This window comes from Saimiri boliviensis, chromosome 2, assembly GCF_048565385.1.
Source record: "Saimiri boliviensis isolate mSaiBol1 chromosome 2, mSaiBol1.pri, whole genome shotgun sequence".
Lineage (NCBI taxonomy): Eukaryota > Metazoa > Chordata > Mammalia > Primates > Cebidae > Saimiri > Saimiri boliviensis.
The window spans coordinates 184,298,022-184,324,124 of record NC_133450.1 but is presented as its reverse complement, the minus strand read 5'-3'; the positions used below and the strand labels follow the sequence as shown (position 1 = coordinate 184,324,124).

The window sequence follows — 26,103 nt, the reverse complement described above, 5'->3', positions numbered from 1 at the left end:
AAACTATCACTGGTAAACTATTGTGGCCTTGTAAAGTCCTATCTCTCATCTGGATTGCCGGGCTCAAAGGAAAGGAGCATCTTTAGTAATAAGCACATGAGATTTAGCAGTATATTTTATCTTTCTATGAAGAGGTTCTGAATTATAATATGTAATTTTATAAACATTTTTAAAACCACGTTGCAGAGGAAAGTATGAGCCCATACATGAGGAACAGTACTGTATATATTATAAGCCTAGAAATTAGGAGGTATTTTCCTCTTTAATTTCTCATAATAAAAAGATAATTTTAAACACTGAATGAGGTTTTATGAGGAAAGGAAATTTTCAACTTCAGTTTCCTTATATGAAATCTTCTGTTAATTAAACTTCTTAAAATAATTATCTGCTTAAGAGTGATAGCTAGATAATGTGTTCATGAAAAACAATTTAGGCCCTTGAGCAAATAATATATTCAGCAAAAAAAATAATTAGAGAAAGAGAGTTATTGGAACTATTATGAGATAAAAAGATATATTGAGAGCAGATTCACATTTCATTGTAAATATATTTGCATACATATACATATGTACATATGTAACATTTCAATCTTTCTGAGTCTAGTCATTTATTTTTTATTATTGTTTGATGAATGATTTAAAAATATAAATGATCATCTATTTCTGTCTGTATGTTTACAGATTTATACCACTTCATTTTTAAAGGTTAAATTTCAGAAAAATCCACTGAATCCTTTAGATTGGTAGAATATTTTTCAGTGACATTTGAAGAATTAAGATGCCACTACCTGAGTTAAACATAATAAAGTATAAGAAACAAAACCATCAGGTCACAACTGAATAAGACACCACAAGTACTGCTGGATTTCTTCAACTCCCAAGTCCAAATATTCTAAATTTTCATGTGTTAGATGTATCCACTATATTTAGATGTCAATAGACTTATTTAGGATTAGAGTAAAAGTGAAAGTACTGGCTACTAGCTACAGAACAACAATAAATTCTACTGAAAGAAGTCTAAAATTGCATGTTGTGGAATACTATAATTCAATGTAATAATAAAAATTATAGTCAGTATAATGTTGAAGACCAATCCTTCAGTTACATTTACTTCCCAAGCTCACATTTACTTGCCATGTTTACTTGGAAATGAATAAATATACCAGTACAATTTAATAAACATATTTTTAAATTAACTGACAAATTGATACTTTTTAATGAAAAATAGAATCATGATAAGTAATAATAACAGCTTATCCTTGTTCTGGGTAGAAAACGTAGCCAAACATAAATGTAATACAATTAATTACGTGAAAACATTTTTTTTTAAAATATACATACATATTAGAAATTGCATTTAATAAAATATATTTGGTGGAGACAGCTTTTTAAAAATAATATTAGGTCATTGAGGTGACATCCCTAAACCTTTGAATTCATTATCATGAAAGAGAATTTGTAACTTCTCTCAAATAATATCCTTTTGTATTATTGTCAAGAGACAAGACAACTATACTGGATTTTATAAATTATTACTGATGTTTATTGTAGTTATGAATATCTTGGTATCTAAAAAATTCCAAAAGTTGAAATAGGTAAAATTATTTTAACTTTAATTAGTACACTAAGGACATTGCTCCTTTGGTAAAAACATAATGAAACACATTAGGAGCTCCAGTCAAGTTCATATAGCATAATCAAAAAACATCAATGTCATTAAGAAGAAAAATGGGTGAAATTTATAGAATCAAAACATCGTATGCCAGAAAGACACAAACACACACACACACACACACACACACACACACACACACACACACACTACATGGGTAGTTCATAGTTGCTATTATCCATGAGAGAAGCCATTGCAGTTTAAGCAAATTAGAAGGAAGGTTAAGAAAGAATCCTACCAATTTCTGTGATCTTTTGTACAAAGTCAAAGCAACTTACTGAACTTTTGCCTTTTTTTTTTTTTTTCAAAAATCTGTACTCTGCAAAGCAAGGACTTGGTATATTTTGAAGCAAATATTTCTTTTATCTTCCTGTCATCTTGGCTAGTTTTCTTTTGGTGAGGTGAACATACCTTTTGTTGTGGAGGTCTGTTTGATCTGAGCAAAGGATCCTTATAAGGCTATTAACTGTTCAAAAGAGGATTTCTTTCCAGCACACCAGCCAAAATATAAGTTTCAAAAAATGCTCTGTAAACCTTTCATTCTATCTTTTGCTTTGTACACTGATAAAGAAAATTTTAAGATCAATTACTTAATCATTATGCAATTATCTATTATTCATTACTTTTTTACTAATATGATTTTAATGAAGACCCTTACTATCCTTAAGTACACAAATATGTAACAGATCTATTTTCTCCAATAACTGTTTTTAGCTATGTTTTGTCTAAGTTCCTTTTCCTATCTCTTAGCAACAGCTTGGGCAGGTCTTATAATTTGTCAGTCTTTTCCAATTCCTAAAACTTAGCAAACTTTCAATATTTCATCTCAATGCAAATTCAAAGTTCTCTCTCTCAGTACAGGATTAGTGTGTGGGTTGATGGTTTGGGAATAGGGACTAGAGCAGGTGTCCCCAAACTTTTTACACAGGGGACCAGTTCACTGTCCCTCAGACTGTTGGAGGGCCGCCACATACTGTGCTCCTCTCACTGACCACCAATGAAAGAGGTGCCCCTTCCTGAAGTGCGGTGAGGGGCCAGATAAATGGCCTCAGGGGGCTGCATGCGGCCTGCGGGCCGTAGTTTGGGGACGCCTGGACTAGAGCATGTTCTACTCATTACCCACCACCATATCTTCCAGGCCTTAGAGATTTTTCTATTGTTGAATAGAGAGAAGAAAAGGGCAAATGTCTCCTTATGAACTATGTGAAATAGTATTAGGTTAGTTTTCTCATTTTCTTTTATTTTGTTTGAACATTTACAATACACTGTTTGTAGCCATGGAAGTCATGGCCAGGGAAGCCATTCTCAGGTATTCAAGTACTGACTGTTTGTTATGCACACACAGTCAGTCCCTCACTTAAGATGGCTAGTCTTACAATTTTTTTGAGTTTACGATGGTGTAAAGTGATATGCATTCTATAGAAAACATACTTCAAGTATTCATTTAACTATTTTGTTTTTCACTTTTAGTACCATATTCAATAAAGTACATGAGATATTTAACACATTATTATAAAAAAAGGCTTGTGTTAGATTATGTTATTGAACTGCAGGCTAACATAAGTGCACTGAGCATGTTTAAGGTAGGATGGGCTAAGGTATGATATTCAGTAGGTTAACTCCAATAAATGAATTTTGACTTATTATATTTTTTTTTTTTTTTTTTTTTGAGACGGAGTTTCGCTCTTGTTACCCAGGCTGGAGTGCAATGGCGCGATCTTGGCTCACCGCAACCTCCGCCTCCCGGGTTCAGGCAATTCTCCTGCCTCAGCCTCCTGAGTAGCTGGGATTACAGGCACGCGCCACCACGCCCAGCTAATTTTTTGTATTTTTAGTAGAGACGGGGTTTCACCATGTTGACCAGGATGGTCTCGATCTCTCGACCTCGTGATCCACCCTCCTCGGCCTCCCAAAGTGCTGGGATTACAGGCTTGAGCCACCGCGCCCGGCCTTATATTTTTAATTTATAATGGGTTTATCAGATTGTAATCCCATCATCTATAAAGAGACTTATATATGGGTTCTTCCCATTGCCTTGAAATAATTATTTATTGCAGTTATTTGCTATGGGAATTCTGGCTTAAAATCAATCTTTTTTTTTTTTTTTTCTTTTTTTTTTTATTGCATTTTAGGTTTTGGGGTACATGTGATGAACATGCAAGATTGTTGCATAGGTACACACATGGCAGTGTGCTTTGCTGCCTTCCGTCCCCTCACCTGTATCTGTCATTTCTCCCCATGCTATCTCTTCCCACCTCCCCACCCCCCACCCCTCCCCCATTTCCCCCCAACAGACCCCAGTGTGTAGTGCTCCCCTCCCTGTGTCCATGTGTTCTCATTGTTCAACACCCGCCTATGAGCGAGAATATACGGTGTTTGATTTTCTGCTCTTGTGTCAGTTTGCTGAGAATGATGGTTTCCAGGTTCATCCATGTCCCTATAAAGGACGTGAACTCATCGTTTTTGATGGCTGCATAATATTCCATGGTGTATATGTACCACATTTTCCCTATCCAGTCTATCATCGTTGGGCATTTGGGTTGGTTCCAGGTCTTTGCTACTGTAAACAGTGCTGCAATGAACATTCGTGTGCACGTGTCCTTGTAGTAGAATGATTTATAATCCTTTGGATATATACCCAGTAATGGGATTGCTGGGTCAAATGGGATTTCTATTTTTAGGTCCTTGAGGAATCACCACACTGTCTTCCACAATGGTTGAATTAATTTACATTCCCACCAACAGTGTAAAAGTGTTCCTATTTCTCCACATCCTCTCCAGCATCTGTTGTTTCCAGATTTTTTAATGATCGCCATTCTAATTGGTGTGAGATGGTATCTCAATGTGGTTTTGATTTGCATTTCTCTGATGACCAGTGATGATGAGCATTTTTTCATATGTTTGTTGGCCTCCTGTATGTCTTCTTTTGTAAAGTATCTGTTCATATCCTTTGCCCATTTTTGAATGGGCTTGTTTGTTTTTTTCTTGTAGATCTGCTTTAGTTCTTTGTAAATTCTGGATATCAGCCCCTTGTCAGATGGGTAGACTGCAAAAATTTTTTCCCATTCTGTTGGTTGCCGATTCACTCTACTGACTGTTTCTTTTGCCGTGCAGAAGCTGTGGAGTTTGATTAGGTCCCATTTGTCTATTTTGGCTTTTGTTGCCATTGCTTTCGGCGTTTTGGTCATGAAGTCCTTGCCTACACCTATGTCCTGAATGGTTTTGCCTAGATTTTCTTCTAAGGTTTTTATGGTATTAGGTCTGATGTTTAAGTCTTTAATCCATCTGGAGTTAATTTTGGTGTAAGGTGTCAGGAAGGGGTCCTGTTTCTGCTTTCTGCACATGGCTAGCCAGTTTTCCCAACACCATTTATTAAACAGGGAGTCCTTTCCCCATTGCTTGTTTTTGTCAGGTTTGTCGAAGATCAGATGGTTGTGGGTATGTTGTATTTCCTGTGAGGCCTCTGTTCTGTTCCATTGGTCTATATCTCTGTTTTGGTACCAGTACCATGCTGTTTTGATTACTGTAGCCTTGTAGTATAGTTTGAAGTCCGGTAGTGTGATGCCTCCCGCTTTGTTCTTTTTGCTTAGAATTGACTTGGCTATGCGGGCTCTCTTTTGGTTCCATATGAAGTTTAAGGTGTTTTTTTCCAGTTCTGTGAAGAAGGTCATTGGTAGGTTGATGGGAATAGCGTTGAATCTGTAAATTACTTTGGGCAGTATGGCCATTTTCACGATGTTGATTCTTCCTAACCATGAACATGGAATGTTTCTCCATCTGTTTGTATCCTCTCTTATTTCGTTGAGCAATGGCTTGTAGTTCTCCTTGAAGAGGTCCTTTACGTTCCTTGTTAGTTGTATTCCTAGGTACTTTATTCTCTTTGTAGCAATTGTGAATGGCAGTTCGTTCTTGATTTGGCTCTCTTGAAGTCTATTCCTGGTGTATAGGAATGCTTGTGATTTTTGCACGTTGATTTTGTATCCTGAGACTTTGCTGAAGTTGTTTATCAGTTTCAGGAGATTTTGGGCTGAGATGATGGGGTCTTCCAGATATACAATCATGTCATCTGCAAATAGAGACAATTTGATTTCCTCCTTTCCAATTTGGATACCCTTTATTTCTTTTTCTTGCCTGATTGCTCTGGCTAGAACTTCCAGTACTATATTGAATAGGAGTGGTGAGAGAGGGCATCCTTGTCTAGTGCCAGATTTCAAAGGGAATGCTTCCAGTTTTTGCCCATTCAGTATGATATTGGCTGTTGGTTTGTCGTAAATAGCTTTTATTGTTTTGAGATACGTTCCGTCAATACCTAGTTTATTGAGGGTTTTTACCATAAAGGGTTGTTGAATTTTGTCAAAAGCCTTCTCTGCATCAATCGAGATAATCATGTGGTTTTTGTCTTTGGTTCTGTTTATGTGGTGAATTACGTTTATGGACTTGCGTATGTTGAACCAGCCTTGCATCCCCGGGATGAATCCTACTTGATCATGGTGGATGAGCTTTTTGATATGCTGTTGCAATCGGTTTGCCAGTATTTTATTGAAGATTTTTGCATCTATGTTCATCATGGATATTGGCCTGAAATTTTCTTTTCTTGTTGAGTCTCTGCCGGGTTTTGGTATCAGGATGATGTTTGTCTCGTAAAATGATTTGGGAAGGATTCCCTCTTTTTGGATTGTCTGGAATAGTTTCAGAAGGAATGGTATCAGCTCCTCCTTGTATGTCTGGTAGAATTCAGCTGTGAACCCATCTGGACCTGGGCTTTTTTTGGGTGGTAGGCTCTTTATTGCTGCCTCGACTTCAGACCATGTTATTGGTCTATTCAGGGTTTCGGCTTCTTCCAGGTTTAGGCTTGGGAGGTTGCAGGTGTCCAGGAATTTAACCATTTCTTCCAGGTTTACTAGTTTATGTGCATAGAGTTGTTTGTAATAATCTCTGATGATGGTTTGGATTTCTGTGGGATCTGTGGTGATATCCCCTTTATTGTTTTTTATTGCATCAATTTGGTTATTCTCTCTTTTCTTTTTTATTAATCTGGCTAGTGGTCTGTCTATTTTGTTGATCTTTTCAAAAAACCAGCTCCTGGATTTATTGATTTTTTGAAGAGTTTTTTGTGTCTCTATTTCCTTCAGTTCTGCTCTGATCTTAGTTATTTCCTGTCTTCTGCTAGGTTTTGAGTTTTTTTGATCTTGCTCCTCTAGCTCTTTCAATTTTGATGATAGGGTGTCAATTTTAGATCTCTCCTTTCTTCTCATGTGGGCACTCATTGCTATATATTTTCCTCTAGAGACTGCTTTAAATGTGTCCCAGAGATTCTGGTATGTTGTGTCTTCGTTCTCATTGGTTTCGAAGAACATCTTTATTTCTGCCTTCATTTCATTGTTTATCCAGTCAACATTCAAGAGCAAGTTGTTCAGTTTCCATGAAGCTGTGCGGTTTTGAGTTAGTTTCTGCATTCTGAGTTCTAACTCGATTGCACTGTGGTCTGAGAGACTGTTTGTTATGATTTCTGTTCTTTTGCATTTGCTGAGGAGTGATTTATTGCCAATTATGTGGTCAATTTTAGAGTAGGTGTGATGTGGTGCTGAGAAGAATGTATATTCTGTGGATTTGGGGTGGAGAGTTCTGTAAATGTCTATTAGGTTTGCTCGTTCCAGGTCTGTGTTCAGGTCCTGGATATCCTTGTTGATTTTCTGTCTGGTTGATCTGTCTAATATTGACAATGGGGTGTTAAAGTCTCCCACTATTATTGTGTGGGAGTCTAAGTCTCTTTGTAAGTCATTAAGAACTTGCCTTATGTATCTCGGTGCTCCTGTATTGGGTGCATATATATTTAGGATCGTTAGCTCTTCTTGTTGCAGTGATCCTTTTACCATTATGTAATGTCCTTCTTTGTCTCTTTTGATCTTTGTTGCTTTAAAGTCTATTTTATCAGAGATGAGAATTGCAACTCCTGCCTTTTTTTGCTCTCCATTTGCTTGGTAGATCTTCCTCCATCCCTTTATTTTGAGCCTTTGTGTATCCTTGCATGTAAGATGGGTTTCCTGGATACAGCACACTGATGGGTTTTGGCTTTTTATCCAATTTGCCAGTCTGTGTCTTTTGATTGGGGCATTTAGTCCATTGACATTTAGGGATAGTATTGTTATGTGTGAATTTGATGCTGTCATTTTGATGCTACCTGGCTGTTTTGTTGGTTAGTTGATGCAGATTCTTGATTGTGTTGCTGCTTTTTTACCATTTGGTGTGTTTTTGGAGTGGCTGGTACTGGTTGTTCCTTTATATGTGTAGAGCCTCTTTCAGGAGTTCTTGTAGAGCAGGTTTGGTGGTGATGAAATCTCTGAGTGCTTGCTTGTTCACAAAGGATTTTATTTTTCCTTCACTTATGAAGCTGAGTTTGGCTGGATAGGAGATTCTGGGTTGAAAGTTCTTTTCTTTAAGGATGTTGAATATTGGCCCCCAGTCTCTTCTGGCTTGTAGGGTTTCTGCTGAGAGATCTGCTGTGAGTCTAATGGGCTTCCCTTTGTGGGTAACCCGACCTTTCTCTCTGGCTGCCCTTAGCATTTTCTCTTTCATTTCAACCCTGGTGAATCTGACGATTATGTGCCTTGGGGTTGCTCTTCTTGAGGAATATCTCTGTGGTGTTCTCTGTATTTCCTGGATTTGAATATTGGTCTGCCTTGCTAGGTTGGGGAAGTTTTCCTGGATAATATCCTGAAGAGTATTTTCCAGCTTGGATTCATTCTCTTCATCACATTCAGGTACACCTATCAGACGTAGATTAGGTCTTTTCACATAGTCCCACATTTCTTGAAGATTTTGTTCATTCCTTTTTGTGCTTTTTTCTCTGTTCTTGCCTTCTCTTTTTATTTCATTGAGTTGGTCTTCGACCTCTGATATCCTTTCTTCTGCTTGGTCAATTCGGCTGTTGAAGCTTGTGCATGCTTCACGAAGTTCTCGTGTTGCGTTTTTCAGCTCCATCAATTCACTTATTCTCCTCTCTATGCTGTCCATTCTCGTCAGCAGTTCGTCCAATCTTTTTTCAAGGTTCCTATTTTCTTTGCGATGGGTTAGAACATGTTCTTTTAGCTCATTGTAGTTTCTTACTACCCATCTTCTGAAGTCTGATTCTGTCATTTCATCACCCTCCTTCTCCATCCGGTCTGGTTCCCTTGCTGGTGAGGAGTTGTGATCACTTTTAGGAGGAGAGGTGTTCTGGTTTCGGGAGTTTTCATCCTTTTTACGCTGGTTTCTACCCATTTTTGTGGGTTTATCCACCTGTTGTCTGTCTCTGTCCCAGGGAGTTGGAGCTTTATGAGTTTCCGTTGCACTACTGCCTTTTTTGATTTTTTTTTTTCAGGTCGGACCCGCCCAGCTAGCAGCACGCCTAGCCTCTGCCTGACCGCAGGGGCTTTGCTGAGCTGCTGTGGGCTCCGCCCAGCTGCCCTGAGCTCTTCCCTGTAGTCCTTTTTATATGGGTGTAGTTAGAACTGTCTGGGCAATGGTGGCCCCGCCTCTGTTATGGCGGACTCTCTCTGTTGTGGCAGGTTGCCTCGGCAACGGCGGGTTGCCTCGGCAACGGCAGCCTGCCTCCCTAGCGGTGGAGAGTCTCAGTAATGGCGGAAGCCCCTCCCCCACGGAGCCGGACCGTCCTGGTTCAGCTGTGCTTGGTTTGAAGGGCTCAACCCAGAGGGTTTCCAATTACTGTTTTTGTTTTCGTTGTTGTTGGGGGTGGAGGGGTCGGACCAACCGAACCTGATCACCTGGCTCCCTGACTCAGAGTCTTTTCTTTTAAGTTGATCGACCCCGCGTTCCGGTCGCTTGTTGAAAAGGCGCCGGGATCTCCCGTGCTGCGACTCACGGAGTCGGCTCGAACCGCGGCGCCGGCTCCTGGCGGATTTTTTGCCTAGGAATCTCCTGGCCTGACTCGCTATTTCAGATGAGTGGGCAACTCTGCCGTCTCAGGGCTCTGCTCGCCAGCTAAGAGGGCTCCCAGACCAGTGGCTTTTGTATGGAGAACCGCAGCAACAGGGAGTGGTCACAGCAGCCGTGCGGGCGGAATCAGCCCCACAGGGGCCAAAACAGCCGCACCGGCTGGGACTGCGACGCTGGCGACCCCTCTGCCTGGGTATCTCCTGGTCTGTGGGCAATAAGAGTTCGTCTGGAAATGCGACGTCCACTCACCCTCTGCACTTTCACTGGGAGCTGAAGTCCTGAGCTGTTCTTAGGCGGCCATCTTGAAAGTCGGATCCCTAAAATCAATCTTTTGTGTCTTCCCTCAGACTAGAATTGATAGTCCATTATGCAACATTATTTTTGAAAGTTTCTGCAAAATAACTAAAGCCTCGCTATCATCCATGGTGAAACTCAATCTATAAGAATTTCATAGATTGTTGACAAACCAAAGTATGAAACTACAGAACATTCCACTGCTGCTTCCTCTCTAAGCCTATTTCTCTCCAATTTCCCTTTATCTGTTTCGGAAAAACACACACAAAAAGTGAGCATATCTAGTGTCTAATTAGATGCCCAGCCTCGAAAAGAAATGTCACCCTACTTCTCTTTCAGATATTCCCTTCCAATTTTTGTGAGTATTGCCTCTCACTTGGATTTTGGAAGGGGTAGGTGACATAATTATTATTTACCTGGAGAACCTTTCACCACAAAGATAACAGGTCAACTATCTGTCCATTTGCTCTTATCTGCCATGCATACACAAAGGAGATTTGTAGGGTAGTTAGGAAAATCAGATACAGCTTAGCAAAAGCTCTTTGTGAAATCCTGGCAGCTAGTTTACTGTTTTCTTGAAAATGTAAAAATATTTTCCCTCTTTGTGTTTTACCCACAAATCCAGAAGAGTAGAAAAAATTCCACTCAACCTGTTAATATATTTTAAGTTCTCCACTCAAATATTATTGAATTTCATATGGGTATATATTCGTCAAGCATATTATTCTACAAAACCATTGGTTCAAGACTTATTCCTACAAATGATATTGGAATTCCTATTAATGGATTTTTCAGTGTTAAAATTGTCATCATATTTCTTAGCATATGGGTTTTAAATTGAATCACTGTGTCAGTCTAAGTGTCAATATTCAACATAAAATAATTTTGATTAAATTCAGTAATTTTTCCAAATATAATTTAAATTAGTATTTGCAAAATTATATAATTCCAAATTAATATTTCCAAATTAATATTTGGAAAAATAAAATGGTTAAATAAACCAAATATTTAGAAATGATATAGTAGGTAAATGATGTGTGTAGCCAAATTATTTGTGTGTGACTACCATACTGTTTTCTGTTCTTCATATGAAACCTTTTGCTTACTTTTTTCCTGATCTTAGAAATATACTCTTATATTTCTATTACAAAAAAAGCACAAACAAGATCACAAGTGATTATTTTATGCATTCCCTTTGTAGATGAAGGAGAAGAAATCTTTAAAACAGTGTAAGAAATATAGATATATATAGATAGAGGCATAGACATAGATGTATACAGATATAGATATTGGGCATATTACACAATGAAATAGCATTCAGACTTCAAAAAAGATTTTGTCATTTGAAACAACATGGATGAACCTGGAGGACATTATGTCAAGTGATGTAAGCCTGGCACAGAGAGACAGTTACCACATATTATCACTTACATGCAGAATCTGAAAAAGTTTAATAGAACTAGAGAGTAGAATGATGGTTACCAGAAGCTGGTGATAGGGATGATGGATGGGAAAAGCAAAGGTGTTAACTGAAGGACACAAAATTTCAGTCAGATAGGAGAAACAAACTTGAATATTGCACAGAATCATGACCATAATAAATAATAATACATTATATATTTTGATATTGCTAAAAGAGCAGATTTTAAATATTTTTACTAAAAAACAATATAAGCATGTAAGGTAATGGATTTAATCATTCCACAATAAAAACATTTATCAAAACATATCATTGTACCTCATAAATGTACAATACATGTAATTATTATTTGTCAATTAGAATAAAGTTTGAAATTTTAAAAAACAATAGGAAGGCATATCCAAGAGAGAGTAAATTAAGGGTTCAAGTTATGTGGAGAATGGCCAGACATGGTGTCTCATGCTTGCAATCCAAGCATTTTGGGAGACTGAGGCAGGCAGATTGCCTGAGCTCAGGAGTTTGAGACCAGCCCGGCCAACATGGCAAACCCTGCTTCTATTAAAAAATCAAAAAATATATCTGGGCATGTGGTGCATGCGTGTAATCCCAGCTACTTGGAAGGCTGAGGCACAAAAACTGCTTGAGCCTGAGAGGTGGAGTTTACAGTGAGCCCAGATTGTGCCACTGCACTCCAGCTTGGGTGACAGAGTGAGCCTGTCTCCCACTCTTGATTTCATGGAGTCCATCTCATGTTCATATTTATGTCCCATCTTTGGTCCTACTGTTTTTCCTTATACCATTACCTGTCTAAATAGATGGCTACAGCCAGATGTTCAGGACTTTTCACAAAATACATTTGACTATCCAAGAATGTTAAATATAACTTTTTGGATCTCAGAACCTATACAATCTATCTTATTGTATCCAATAAAATGTCTAATCTTTAGATTAACTTTTTAAGTACTAACCATTCTCAAATTTCTGCTTTCAGTTCATCAGTTACCATTTTATTATCTCCAATTCCCTCCTATCTCTATTCCTACGAAATAGCTTTGATTTCCAAACTCCTTTGTGAAGATATTAACAATAAATTTTTTCCCAAAGAATTATATGAGTACCATCTGAGAACTGCCTAACACTCTCAGATTACATATTATAATTTTTAATTGTATTTATCTTTGTAAACATTTTGTATTGTACATATGTCATTCAAGGGCCTTACTTGTGTGCAACAAAGATGTACTTTGGTTATTAATATAGAAAAGGATTTTATCAAATATGATTGGGAAAATCAATGCATTTTAAGAGTCTGAAGACATTATTTTAGAAAACAATATTGCAAGAATATGGCAAGCTAGTCAGATGGAATTAACCACACAGCCAAGCTGAGACAAAGTCATGAGGATTCTGCTGCTGTTGCTGCAGCTGCTGAGCCACCTACCACAGTGTGTGGCACAGATACCCCTAGCCTTAGATTCAAACTCCTATTGCTCACAGCTCTGCCACTGCTGCTCTAAGAAATTGGCTTCTGTCATTGCCACTGCCTCAAACAAAATAAATTCGCCTCTCAAAAACTAGTTCCAGATTTGAAAATCCAAGGTAGGTACCTTGATCAGCAAGTTGCTTGAGGGCTGAAGGAGTATTTCCAATTTCTCTAGTAGAAGGTATATTTCCTCTACCATCAAAACTCACACTGAGAAGAATTCCCTCAAAATAGAAAGGAATTACACACACCACACAGACACCAACTCCAAATACAAAAGTATACTGATTTTTCATTTCTGATACTAAATGAAATTTCCTTTATAGATTAGTTTACTTTGATTAAAAAAAAAGCTTGCCTTGACTTACAAAATATAAATAAATAACAGTCAAGGTGGTTTGCTGATATTGACAGTATTTATGAAGGCAGTACTGGAATGCTTAGATTTTAGGTAAACTATTCTATTGCTCTGGCATTCAGTGCTTTCAGGAAAACTGCTATGTTCTGTCAAGATGGCAGGATCCTCAGTACTGCGTCTGTATTGATTGTAGCCTGGTTAACTCTTATTCTCTCTGTAAATGAAGATAACCCAACCTAAAATGCTAATTTGGAGAATTCTGGTTTTCAAGTTCTTAAATCTGTAAGCATTGCATAGATAACATAGCCATGATGCTAAAAGTCGTATTGGCTACTGCAGAAAGCTCTGCGAGTACTGACTGAAAGGAAAAGGGTATCATAGCTTCAAAATATGTACAAACTTGAGGACTCAAATTGCTGAACTAATAGGTTTTTGCTCATAAATATCCAGGGGGTTGAAGTGACCATACAAGTGTGTAATACATAAACATTAACAGAAAATCCATGAAGGTTGCTGTTATTTTCACTGAGGGATGGAGTAGATGATTCAAATGGAGTGAAATTTAAAGGGATGGCAAAAGGCAAAAATAAATGTATACATGTATACATAATCACAAATAATATTCATTCATGTTACCAATTACAGGAAAAATTGAGACACACACACATGCTGAACAGACAGAGGCTGGTTATCAGCTTTATTTCTCAAACAGCTGTTGAATATGTAACTATAGCCTGGTCTTAAATTACCTTAGCCTTATAGCTCAAACCCAAGGTATCAACAGGGGGAAGAGTCTTCCAGCTGACCCTAATCTGTTCAGCTGATGGAATTGTACCTACCCCTCATATTTCTCCAGTAGTGAGTCAACTATAGTTAGCTTTCCTGAGGTGTGTCTTGAAATTCATTCAGGAGCTCTAACCCAATGTTCCTATTTCATGAAAATCAGAGAAAGAGAAAGGATAGCATCTTTATTCTAAAGCAGCGTATCCTAAACAGAAAAGAAAGAAGAAAAGAACCTCAATTTTATATTCCTAGACCTTGTTTCCAATCCCATTAATCAGATCAGTATAAATGCATCTGATTATCTGAGATGGGGAGAGAGAGGCCAGAAACTCTAATACTTTTCTCTGAAAGAAAATAACTTCTCCCAGAATTAAGAGGATGAGGAGGGTAGGGTGCCTCTTAATAATTCCCACGTTTGGTTAACTAAACCCATTGAGCTTCGCAGTTCAGGCTGCTATCAATTCTGAGATTCTCCCCTTAGAGAAACAAAGTATAAACATGTAATTCAGGTTTGCTCCTACATTTATGAGACCACTCCAAAACCAACTGCAGTTCCTTGATGACCATTGTTGACCAGTACAGTGTTTGCCCTAGAAAATGCTAATCTATTATATCCATTAAGTTACCTTTTTTAAAAAATTGTACTTTAGGTTCTGGGGTACATGTGCAGACCATGCAGGATTGCTGCATAGGTACATACATGGCAAGGTGGTTTGCTGCCTTCATCCCCCCATCACCTATATCTGGTATTTCTCCCCTCATTATCTCTCACCCCCTCCCCATCCCCTGCTGTCCCTCCCCTATCCCCGACAACTGGTCAGTGTGTGATGCTCTCCTCCCTGTGTCCATGTGTTCTAACTGTTCAACACCCACCTATGAGTGAGAACATGTGGTGTTTGGGTTTCTGTTCTTGTGTCAGTTTGCTGAGAATGATGGCTTCCAGATTCATTCATGTCCCTATGAAGGACATGAACTGATTGTTTTTTATGGCTGCAAAGTATTCCATGGTATATATGTGCCACATTTTCTTTATCCAGTCTATTGTTGATGGACATTTGGGTTGGTTCCAGGTCTTTGCTATTGTAAACAGTGAATATATGTGTTCATGTGTCTTTATAATAGAACAATTTATAATTCTTTGGGTATATACCCAGTAATGGGATTGCTGGGTCAAATGGTATTTCTATTTCTAGGTCCTTGAAGAATTGCCTTTCACAATGGTTGCACTAATTTGCACTCCCACCAATAGTGTAAAAGTGTTCCTATTTCTCCACATCCTCTACAGCATCTGTTGTCTCCAGATTTTTTAATGCTCACCATTCTAACTGGTGTGAGATGGTATCTTAATGTGGTTTTGATTTGCTTTTCTCTAATGACCAGTGATGATAAGCATTTTTTCATATGTTTGTTGGCCTCATGTATGTCTTCTTTTGTAAAGTGTCTGTTCACATCCTTTGCCCACTTTTGAATGGATTCGTTTTTTTCTTTAAGACCAAACTGCTCTGTAGGCTGGAGCTACATTTCCTCTTCTATTACTCATTTCGGATTATGCCCAGCCAATTTGCTCAACAGAGCTCCCCAGACATTATGTAATGAGAAAACTCAGTGGTATAAACCTGATAGAATTTGGTCAATAGAATCCCCTTTCTGTTACCAAATACCTAGGGAGACACTGAAGTCCAAAAAGAATTAGCCTTCTCCTTGTAAGTTAAAACCAAAAGAAATGAAAGTCTTTATTTCTTTCCTTTCCAACCCATTTTCTTAGTTCTGATGACTCTCAGCCACAGGATCTCAGTTAGATATCTGCATAGAAACAGAATTACTCAGCAGCTTTATTGGTAATTTCCGGCTTAACATGCACAGGTCAATTCAGAACCTTTAATATGTCACAATATTTAATGAGGCTGAAGAGTTAATAATGCAAATGGGATTATTATAGCTCACAAAATTACAAATGTGCAAGAAAATTTTCAGACCTTATCATAATTAACCTAGAAAACAAAAGAAATGCTCCTATATCTTGATACTTAGTATAAGCCAGACACACATTGTTTACTGTTATTTAAAAAAATGGAGAAAAAATGGGAAAAAAGACTCAGAGTTACTATGTGGTAGAGAGTAGTGGTGAAAAAATAGGAAGAAGTATATATTTTCTTGCATTTAGCCTGGCCAGGATTTTAGTCTATTGCAACTTAAAAAAAAAAAAAAAAGAACTTAAATGTAACTGTGAAAAGTTACTCAACAAGAGATTGATGGTAATATGATTAATACATTTGAGGAAAAATCTGCTGGTACCTGCATAGATAATATAACATCTGAAAATTTTTGACTTCTTGAAAATTCTAAAAATTGCAATGATGACCAACCCCCCAACTTTGTCAACTTCTTATGTATCTAATTTTCTTCAGGCCGCAAACTTATAATCTCATAATATACCTTTTTCCTTTCAGCTCTCTTTTAGACATTTCAATGCTGCATGAAATCTGGACTCTTTGATGCCATTTCCTTTTTCCTCTCCTTCTCTCTCCAATGAAGAGACATTGACTTTTGTTACAGCCTGCCTGTCGTTTGTAAAAGTCTTCAAATTCAAAACTTCTTTTGTACAGTTTTTCCACTGTCGTCATATATATATTTTTTTTACTGTAGTAAACACCCATCGTAAAATCCTGAACTAAAGCTGCTATTAAGACTTTTGAAGATGCTTTACTTAGGGTTCCAGTGAGGACAGATACAATAGCAGTACTACCCCTACCAAAAATTTTCTTTTTCTTAGTTCTTTAATTTTAGAATTCAGTAACTTTTGCTAACTTCAATGATAGTAGAAACATATTACAGTCTAAAATGCATATTTCTCTAGTGTTATGTTTTCCACTTTTCTATCCATACTCTTTTCTACATAACTAAGGTAAAATTCTTGATTTCATAAATTTTTTAATTTGTTCCCTTTTCTACTAAGTATAAAGCTGGCACTGCTTATTGGAGCTGAGGACTTGTTTGCTTTCATTTTTCTTTTCCTTTTATTTATAACCCAAACATATTTTTCCTGCAGTAACTATGTAATTATTATGCAATAACTATGTAATTTTGAATCCAGTTAACAATGCCCTCATATACTTGCTCAATGTTATCTAATTTTTGTCTCTACATTTCAGAATGCTTTTAAAATTTTAAATGATGAATAATTCCCCAATGACTCATATGAATGATTCTATATCTGTAGCTTTAAAAAAGCAGTTTTGTATTTGTTTCTTTTCTTGGTTCTCACTGGGTCCTTAAATTTCAAAACCATGATTAAAAGTTACATATTACAAACTCATCACATGCTAACTAGATATGAGTAATGATCAATGACTTTAAGATTTCTAGCTACCCCTAAACCTCTACTCACATAAAAAGAGATTGCCATATTATCTTGGCTCTACATAGAGTTTGAAATAATATAAAGAACAGAATTTGAGTCCATTAATCTGAGACCATCTACTAATGTTTGCCACTAGAATATTAGAAATAGCAAAATGTACCATATGTAAATAATCTGTTTCATGTACATAAAGCTCAAAAAGTTGATAGATACCGAAACCTGAAAATATTACACCAGTTAAAAAATAACTACATAATGGTGGAGAACAGTCACAGTGAAAGTGGCTTCATCTGGGTAAGAAAAGTTTGATCTTACTAATGTCTCCATCACTAATGGCTATACTTTAAGACTACATAACTTTTTTTATACCTACACTTGAATATACCTAACTCTATTTGCACTGCTTACCAAATGTAATTTCTTCTCTGTTTCTCATTGTCTCCCAGACAAAACATCATTTGTGGTGAATAATTAACCATATCCACTCAAACTGCTAATGCTAATGAAGGAAAACACACGAACACACACACACACACACACACACACACACACACACACACAGAGAATCATAAATAAATCAACATTTTAACTTTCGTATTAATAAAACTGAATTGACAAAAAGAAATTAAATGTGTGGTCACAATCAATTTTCTTAGTATTGTCTCCATTATTTGTAAAAGGGTAATGCAATATGGCTTCTGAATAATGATAATTATTTAGCCATCTAAATTGAAGAAATAGCTTATGGTCACCAACCTCCAGAAACCAAGAATGTGGAGTCATAGATGTCAATCATGACTCGCAGAGCTTACTATCCAGATTCAGGGAAGAGAAGAGAATTTCCTACATGTTATGTTCAGCATGGATAATAGAGTGGAAAATAAAATAGCAGAGCCCAGGGCAGATAGGAGGCTTTTACACATTATGACAATTAGATAAAGCCATTATCCTTGCCAACAGGAAAGTTTCTACAAATGTGAAGATATAGGAACCGTTTGTATTGCTTGGTTCTAAGTGTGAAGAGAAATAACCTAAAAGACTGACATTTAACTTTTTTTGTTATGTATTATCTTCCACTTAAAAGAAAACTCAGGAGAGTGACATCACCAAAAATAATGGTATAGGTAACACCAGGGCTTTTCCATCCACAAAAGCAATTAACAAGCTGGCAAAACCTGAAAGAATCAACTTTTACAGAATTTTGGAATCAACCCAAACTTAAAATAACCAGGGAATGAGTACATGGACAAAAAATGTGCTCCTTTATGGTAAGAGAGTGTCATGGGGTTATGGGATCTTTGGGATGTTAATTTTCTTCCCAGAAACCTCTGTGGCTGTTGGTGCCTTCACCACAGTTCTTGTCTTGTGGTCAGGAAGAATGAGGTATGCCGACAACTGGAAGGTGAACAAGATGAAGAGGAGCTTTATTGAGTGTAATAACAGCTTAGTGGAAGCTCACAGTGGGTAGCCCCTCTCTATAGACAGGTCCTCTCAGCAGAGAGGAGGAAACCTATGCATGTAGCAAAGGACTAATATCCAGGATATACTAGGAATTCAAACAACCCAACAAGAAAAAAATATCAAATAACCCATTAAAAAGTGAAGAGAATATATCAAAAGAAGACATACAAGCAGTCTGCAAACATTTGAGAAAATGCTAAACATTACTAATCATAAAATAAATGCAAATTAAAACACACTGAAATATCATCTTACACCAGCCAGAATGGCTATTACTTAAAAGTCAGAACGCAATAGATGTTGGCATGAATCTATTTTTCTTGGGAACATTTATACATTAATACATTAACGGTGGGAGGGAAAATTAGTATAGCTTCTATGGAAAATGGTATGTAGATTCCTCAAAGAACTAAAAATAGAACTACCATTCAATCTAGCAATCCTACTACTAGATATCTATCCAAAGGATAATAAATCATTATATCAAAAAGACATGTGCACTCATGTGATTATTGCAGCACTATTCACAATAGTAAAGTCATTGAATCAACCCAAGTGTCCATCAAAGTATGACTGGATAAAGAAAATGGGAGTTTGATACCAATACTACTGAAGCCATTATCCCAATTAAACTAACTCAGAAACAGAAAATCAAATATTATGTGTTATCGCTTATGAGATAAACAGTGGATACACATGGACATAAAAAGGATGACTAATAAACACTGAGTACTCCAAAAGGTGGGAGGTTGGGAGGTGGGTGAAGGTTTAAAAATTACCTACTGGGGACAATGTTCACTATTCAGGTGATGAGTACACTAAAAGCCCAGACTTTACTGTTATGCAATATATCCGTGTAACAAAACTACACTTGTATACCTTGAATCTGTTAAAATACAACTTAAAAATAGAAAAAAGCATGAAAAATATTGTTTTGGTGTGTAGTTTTTTGTTGCTGTTGCTGTTATGTCTTTTCCTAGTTTTGGTATTAGGATAATACTAGCTTCATAAAAAAGATTTAGAGAGGAGTCCTGCTTTCTCTATCTTGTATAATAGTGTCAACAGGATTGGTACCAATTCTTCTTTGAATGTCTGATGGAATTAAGTTGTGAATCCATCTGGTCTGGACTTTTTTTGTTGGTAATTTATTTATTACAATTCCAATCTCACTGTTTGTTATTAGTCTGTTTAGGATTTTTAATTATTCCTGATTTAAGCTAGGAAGGTTGTATATATTCAGGAGTTTATCCATCTCATCTGGGTATTCTAGTTTATGCACACAAAGGTGTTCACGTAGACTTGAATAATCTTTTGAATTTCTGTAGTGTTGGTTGTAATATCTCCCATTTCATTTCCAATTGAGTGTATTTGGATCTTCTCTCTTTTATTGGTTAACCTTGCTAATGGTCTACCAATTTTATTTATAAGTCCTTAATAAAATACTAGCTAACTGAATCCAACAGCATAGCAAAAAGATAATTCATCATGATAAAGTGGGATTCATACCAGGAATACAGGAATGTTTCAACTTGCACAAATCAATAATAAACATAATTAAAAACAAAAATCACACAATCATCTCAATAAATGCAGAAAACCCACTTGACAAAATCCAGCATCACTTTATGATTAAAACCCTTAGCAAAATAGGCATACAGGGCACATAATATAATAAAAGCCATCTATGACAAACACACAGACGTCTATGACAAACAATACTGAATGGGGAAAAAGTTAAAGCATTCCCTCTGAGAATTGAAAAAAGACAAGGATGCACTCTCTCACCACTTCTAATAGAAGTCCTACCCAGGGCAATCAGACAAATGTAAGAAATAAAGGGGATCCAATTCAGTAAAGAGGAAGTCAGGCATTTGCTGTTTGCTGATGACAAAATGGTATACCTAGAGAACCCTAAAGACTCCTCCAGAAAACTCCTAGAACTGATAAATGAATTGAGAAAAGATTCAGGATACAAAATTCATGTACAGAAATCAGTAGCTCTGCTATACACCAACAGCAACCAAGCTGAGAATAAAATCAAGAATGCAATTCCTTTTACAATAGCTGTAAAAGATAAAAGAAAATAAAATACTTAGGAACCTACCTAACCAAGGAGATGAAAGACCTCTACAAGAAAACTACAAAATACTGCTGAAAGAAATCATAGATGACACAAACAAATGGAAATACATCCCATGCTCCTGAATGGGTAGAATCAATTATTGTAAAAATGACAATATTGCCAAAAATGGTCTGCAAATTCAATGCAATTCCAATCTATTCTTCACAGAACTAGAAAAAGCAATCCTAAACTTCACATGGAATCAAAAAAGAGCCCACATAACCAAAGCAAGACTAAGCAAAAATAACCAACTGGGAGGCATCAAATTACCTGACTTCAAACTATACTATAAGGCCATAAGTCACCACAACAGCATGGTGCTGGTATAAAAATGGGCACATAGATTAGTGGAACAGAACAGAGAACCCATAAATAAAGTCAAATATTTACAGCCAACTGATCTTTGATAAAGGAAACAAAAATCATAAAGTGGGGAAAGGATATCCTATTCAACAAAGGGTGCAGGGATAATTGGTCAGCCACATGTAGAAGAATGAAACTAGATCCTCTTTTCTCACCCTCACCTTATACAAAAATCGACTCAAGATGAATAAGGACTTAAATCTAAGACCTAAAGCCATAAATATTCTAGAAAATAACATTGGAAAAACCTTTCTATACATTGGCTTAAGCAAACTGAAATAAGACTTCATGACCAAGATCCCAAAAGCAAATGCAGCAAAACAAAGATAAATAGCTAGGACTTAAGTAAACTAAAGAGCTTCTGCACAGAAAAATGAACAGGCAGCAGAGTAAACAGACAACCTACAGAATGGAACAAAATCTTCACAATCTATGCATCCAGTAAAGGACTAATATCCAGAATCTACAATGAATTCAAACAAATTAGCAAGAAGAAAGAAACTATAACATCAAAAATTAGGCTAAGGACATGAATAGACAATTCTCAAAAAAAATATACAAATAGCCAACAAACGTGAAAAAAATGCTCAACCTCACTAATGATCAGGGAATTGGAAATCAAAACCACAATCCGATACCACTTTACTCCTGCAAGAATGGCCATAATAAAAAAATAAAAAAATAATAGATGTTGAGGTGGATGCAGTGAAAACGGAACACTTCTACACTGGTGGTGGGAACATAAACTAGTAAAACCACTATGAAAAACAATGTGGAGACTCCTTAAAGAAATAAAAGTAGAACTACCATTTGATCCAGCAATTCCATTACTGGGTATCTACCCAAAGGAAATGAAGTCATTATACAAAATTGATACTTGTATACTCATGTTTATAGCACCACAATTCATAATTGCAAAAATACGGAAGCAGTCCAAATGCCCATCAATCAATTAGTGAATAAAAAAATTGTGGGGTGTGTGTGTGGTGGAATAATACTCAGCCATGAAAAAGAATGAATTAATGGCATTTGCAGTAACCTGGATGGAACTGGAGACTATTATTTTAAGTGAAGTAACTCAGGAATGGAAAACCAAACATCATATGTTCTTACTCATAAGCGGGAGCTAAGCTATGAGGATACAAAGGCATAAGAATGATACAATGGGCTTTGGGGACTTGGGAAGGAGGAGGTGTAGGAGAGAGGTGAGGGATAAAGGACTACAACTGGGTTCAGTGTATACTGCTCAGGTGATGAGTACACCAAAATCTCACAAATCACCTCTAAAGAACTTATTCATGTAATCAAATACACCTGTTCCCCCAAAACCTGGAAAATAAAAGAAATTAAAGAATATATAATATATATAATATTGGTATTAATGCTACATGTTAAATCAGATGCTTTTGATTTTTAAATATTCATACCAGTTTTATTCATGAACAAGATTTCTAACTTAAGTAATTTTTTTAAAGATACTTGAAATAAAAATTATAATACATATAGTAAGGTTGAATGACTTTTGTAGAAAAGTAAAGCACACTTAAATACAAAAAATAAAAACCAATTAAGTAGCTTTAATTTTACTTATGTCATGTACTATGCTCTTTTACATACTTCATTTTATTATTTTAGATTACAACTGTGAAATGTACATATTCAAGCTCATAAATAATAAAATCGAACCTCAGAGAATATAAACTGAGCGTAAAGATGATATTCACACTTAGAGCTAACACTTCTAAGCCGGGACTCTCTTCTTTTAAATTCTAGATCTTGAATCTGCTCCAAGTATTAAATAATCATGATTTTAAATAATGTATTAATGACAACTTTAAAGGAAATTCAACATTGCACCTAAATATCAATAAAATTAACCAAATGAGAAGTATTAAAAGATTATGTCAAACCTATTTTCAAAAGGAAACAAAGGTATTTCTTTCACTTTGATTATAGCACTATCTGCTTGATACTTCATATTTTAAGTATGTCAACAGACTTAACATGCCATTATTTATTCCTAAGTAGTTAGTGTGAGTGCACCCAAAGTATGTAATGCATATTCCCAAGTGGGAAAGAACAAGGCTTAATAACATATGCTGTGAATATGTTAGGACCTAGACATGTTATCTGATTTTATCTTACTATAACTTTATGAGTTGGGTATTTTAAAACTATACTTAACTGAGAAATATTTATAATTGAGAGATAAAAAAAGTATAAATCTGTACATACAAGTCATATTTTTTATTAAGTGCTCAATCAGTACACTTACAAAAATAGTGTAAAGCATGACAATTTTCCTTGTTATCACTAGTCTCTACTTACACTCCCTAACAGCAGAATTTGCGAGCTGTGCTGCATGACAGGTCTATAGACATTGATTGTCAATAGTTATCAAGGAGACAATAAGAGCCTGCATGGTACCTAACCTTCATGCCCTGGGGAAAAAAACATAATACATATTTCCAGTTGCTTCTATGCTAATTTTTATAAATAATGTTTGAAAAAATTATATATGAGCATTTTTATAAATAACATTAAGATAATCATCTGAAAATAATCTGTGAAGGAAGATTGGGAAATGTGTATTGTCAGGAGCTCATCTTTGAGTGAATGATTTCCTCTCTATAAATGCTTGAAATTGTCCTTATCCCTATTACTGGACAGCTTTCATGAGGGTAATAAAGTCCTCCAAGTCCATTATACCTGGATTGTTGCCTGTCTTCATTATGTTCCTCTAAACATTTATAATGATTTTATTAGAAAAAAGACTTATATGGTAATATACTTTATTTTGGAAATTTTATGGATTAACACATTGAACTAAATCTACATGTTTACACATCTGACTTCTTACTGCCTACTAGATTTCAAGTTCCTTAAAACTACGATTTTTTGTATTTTTGTTTCATTGCACCAACTGGATTCTTGTTACATAGAACATATTCAAATAAAAGTTTATTCACCTAAACCACATAGAATTCTGTACTGAGAAAATACCTTTATATTAAAATGAATCAGTTTTCTTTTAAACTACTTTGATGCTTTAATACTTCATAAGGAGGCTGATGAGGAATAATTCTGAATGCACAGAGGACTAACAATGACACTCTGTAATGGACCCCATTCTCTTTTGACCCCAAATAGAATTCATTTTTTTTCTTGCCCATGAAGCCTACTCCACTCACCATTAGAACCATGAGAAATCCAAGAGGTAGTAATAATTTTACAAAGTTCAAATTTAAACATATATGGATAATAGCAGAGTCTTATTTGATATGTTTACTTAATAACTAAGACAATTTTGTAGGGATAAATAGATAGAATATCTGAATACGAGGCCCTGTATACACTTTAATAAATTAGATGTGTTTTCTTCCTATAGAATTATTTTGTAGATATGTTTCCTTGCTAGAATGACTTGTTAGGATTTTAAAATAAATCAGGATTAGTCAAGTAGGATGTAATAAATTAGTGAATGATGTGTTGTTTACAGGTATCTACATCCAGTCTCAATGATATAATAAATGTGAAAAAATAGTGAAGGATTCAGTTCATATCACATAATAATTGATAGTTTCTTAATACATTATAATTCAGGGGAAAATGCCCATTTTGCTGTAGGAGTCAAGTGCTCTTTCTGAGGAAGGTAGATTCAATATTTATATATCATTTCATCTTTGTACACATAACTCTTGTGAACTGATGTTTGCCAATAGCCCTTCCTTGCATTTTGTATGTTCCTATATAGAATATGCACGTGCATGCACACACACACACATATATAAACACACAAACAAAGATGCTAATTATCCAATAGAGAAAATACTTATAAAGCAGGTAAAACAGAAGAAAATTACAGAGGCAATGTGTAAATGGAAGAGATGATCTGAAATTTTGTGTGCAAATAAAGGGTTGGACTGAGATAGGCATAGGAACTGGTATTTCAATGTAAAAAGATTTTCAACAACCCATTTACAAAATTATGAACCAGGAGATAATGGTAAAGAAGTAGGATTATTAAAAATCAAGATTTTAGAAGTATTATTTGTGAGGGCTGGATTAAGGCTATAAGAATAGATGGTTGAATGGGAAGGAATATAGATATTTTAAGGTGAGATGGTAAAAGACAGTGAATAATAATGTGGATAATGGGTGGGATATTGAAGTCACCAGCAATGATACTAGAAAGAGCAATAAAGAGGAAGACATGTAGTCATAGAGGGCTGAAAGCATCAAAAAAAGAGAGGTGTGACTGTGAGGTCAGTAAATACTGCAACAAAGATGAACAACAGATACAGAAATCCAATGTGTACATTTTAGATAAGGTTTTTGAGAGAGAAACCATGATATATGTCTTTGAATTAGTAATAAGGAGCAAAGTAGACAACTCCAAGCCCTCTGAGAGCAAAACATAAGCTACTTAAGATAACAAGAGAATGAGGCCCCACAGGGAATGAATATTTAAGATCCTCAGTTCTGGAAAAGGAATAGCTAACTAAATAACAATTTAGCATTTCTTCCTCTTAAACTGTTGTATTAAAAAATGTTATAATGATATGCCCAAAACAAATGTGTTAAATAAACATGTCAGTTAATTCCCTGACCCTCAGGTATGTTCTATCTCCTGATCTGCCTTTTTGAACATATTTGAACAAATTGACATCACTTCATAAAATGCTACAAGCTTTTTCTCAATTTTATATTTTTCTATTAGTCCCTAATCTGATAAGTTTGAGGAAACATTAGTTACATGATTAATAGAATATTAACTTATTTAAAGGACAAAAATGCATTCCAAATATCTAAATTTAAAAAATGTTTAAATACAATTAAGGTTGAATTAAAA

The 26,103-nt window shown here is 35.9% G+C and overlaps 1 long non-coding RNA gene across 1 annotated transcript in view; it reads right to left on the bottom strand.

Annotated features, from left to right (window-relative positions):
* Positions 1–26,103, bottom strand: part of LOC141582860 (uncharacterized) — a 646,044-nt gene that overhangs the window by 262,084 nt on the left and 357,857 nt on the right. The window lies entirely within an intron of this gene.